We start from the raw sequence: 2217 nt of genomic DNA on the forward strand, positions 1-2217 counted from the left end.
AACCAGCAGCACACTTATAGAATGGGAAACTTCCTTCTTGAGAGCACAGAGGTAGAAAGGAATCTTGGAGTCATTATTGACTCCAAGATGAGCATGGGCCAACAATGCGAGGTCACGGTTGGCAGGGCTAACCGGACCTTGTTGTGCATCCACAGGCGCATCTCAAGTAGGGCCAAGGAGGTGATCCTCCCCCTCTATGCGACACTGGTCAGGCCACAGCTGGAGTACTGCGTCCAGTTCTGTGCGCCCCATTTCAGGAGGGATGTGGACAACATTGAAAGGGTCCAGAGGAGGACCACCCGCATGATCCGGGGACAACAGGGCAGACCCTACAATGAAAGACTGCAGGACCTAAACCTGTTCAGCCTTCACAAGAGAAGGCTGAGGGGGCACCTGGTGACTGTCTATAAACTCACTAGGGGGGACCAGAAGGGTTTAGGGGAGACACTGTTTCCCCTAGCGCCCCCTGGCATAACAAGGAATTATGGACACAAGTTATTGGAGAGTAGGTTTAGATTAGACATCCGCAAGAACTACTTCACAGTTAGGGCGGCTAGGAGCTGGAACCAACTTCCTAGGGAAGTGGTGCTGGCTCCTACCCTGGGGGTCTTTAAGGTCTCCTAAATTGTTTGTAGGAAAAACTACCAAGCAGTTTCTTAATTGGGAGCAAAGGCACTCTGGGAATACAAATAGGTTGATTGCTCAACAGGAATTATCACTTCCATGCAGATATACTTCAGATTTCTTTTCTTAGCTGGGATTGCTTCCTTTTACCCTAGTGATAAATAATAAATGCAATAAAAGAGTGCTAATGGAATACACCTCTGATACAGTGTCTCTACTTCACATTTTTCTTCCAAAGTGTGTATGTGTGTGTGTATGTGTATACACATACACACACACACACACACACACACACACAAGCGCTTCAGCTTCTACTTACAAAGAGAGCCTCTGTAATCATTCATTCACTTTAATGTATTTAAAATAGTAAGCAGGCATAAAATAGCATTTGTACCCTTGGGATGCAACCTACTGACAGAGGTTAAGGCTGGGAAGTCTAATGTGTTCACTTGTTTATACAAACAAAGCTGTCTCATAAATAAGCACAGACGGAGTTAACACCAGTTGCTAAGCAGGTGTATTATCTATTCTTGTAATCTGGGCTGACTCTATCAATAGAGAGACTCAGATGCTCATGTGGTATTTGAATTGGAGGATGTCGCAAAGGGCTCTGTTGTCATCTCTGGCATTCCAGATTTGAGAATTTTGCAGGGTCATCACTTTTAGGCCAACAAAGTTCAAAGCCTGAGCCTGTCCTCAGCCTAGAGCTCACCAGCCCTCAGTTACTCTGCCTCTCTGGCTCTAAGGCCATCACTGCCCCTTTCCCTTTGGCAAAAATGGCTAAATGAACCCAAACTCACCCTCACCCAGGACACCACCAAGAATAAGTCCTTCCTAGATCTCACCACTTCCCTAGATGACTCTTACTTTCCTGGTTTAACAATCCTTCTCCATAGTTTCATAGTATCTAGGGTCAGGAGGGACCTGAACAGATCATCTAGCCTGATCCCCTGCCACAGGCAGGAATTAAACCTGGGTTCACAAGACCCCAGACAGGTGATCATCCAACCTCCTCTTGAATTTGCCCAAGGTAGGGGTGAGGACCACTTCCCTGGGAAGCTGGTTCCAGATTTTGGCCACCCTAACTGTAAAATATTGCTTTCTGATCTCTAACCTAAACCTATTTTCCATCAGCTTATTACCATTGTTCCTTGTCACCCCAGGTGGTGCTGGGGAGAAAAGGGCTCTACCTATTTGCTGTTGATCTCCCCTGATGAGTTTGTAGGCAGCCACCAGGTCCCCCCTCAGCCTCCTCTTGCTGAGGCTGAACAAATTCAGGTCCCTCAGTCTCTCCTCATAGGGCCTGTCCTGCTGCCCTCTCACCAAGCAGGTGGCCCTCCTCTGAACCGTCTCCAGGCTGGCCACATCCCTCTTGATGTGCAGCGCCCAGTACTGGACGCAATACTCCAATTGCGGCCTGACCAAAGTCGCATAGAAGGGGAGCATCACCTCCCTGGACAGGCTTGAGATACATCTTTGGATGCATGACAAAGTGTGGCTGGCCTTGCTGGCTGCAGTCTGGCATTGGCGGCTCATGTTCATCTTGGAGTCAATAATGACTCCAAGATCCCTTCCCGCCTCTGTGCTTTCAAG

General features: G+C 48.1%; 1 long non-coding RNA gene across 1 annotated transcript in view; it reads right to left on the reverse strand.

The window, feature by feature from the left end:
* LOC109298663 overlaps positions 1–2217 on the reverse strand; it is a 15285-nt gene that overhangs the window by 9518 nt on the left and 3550 nt on the right. Inside the window, exon 2 of the long non-coding RNA XR_002097673.1 lies at positions 1669–1675. This is a non-coding gene — a long non-coding RNA (uncharacterized LOC109298663). The remainder of the gene's footprint in view (positions 1–1668; positions 1676–2217) is intronic.

Source organism: Gavialis gangeticus, unplaced genomic scaffold (genome assembly GCF_001723915.1).
Source record: "Gavialis gangeticus isolate Ggan-Ray unplaced genomic scaffold, GavGan_comp1, whole genome shotgun sequence".
In the NCBI taxonomy this organism is placed as follows: Eukaryota; Metazoa; Chordata; order Crocodylia; family Gavialidae; genus Gavialis; species Gavialis gangeticus.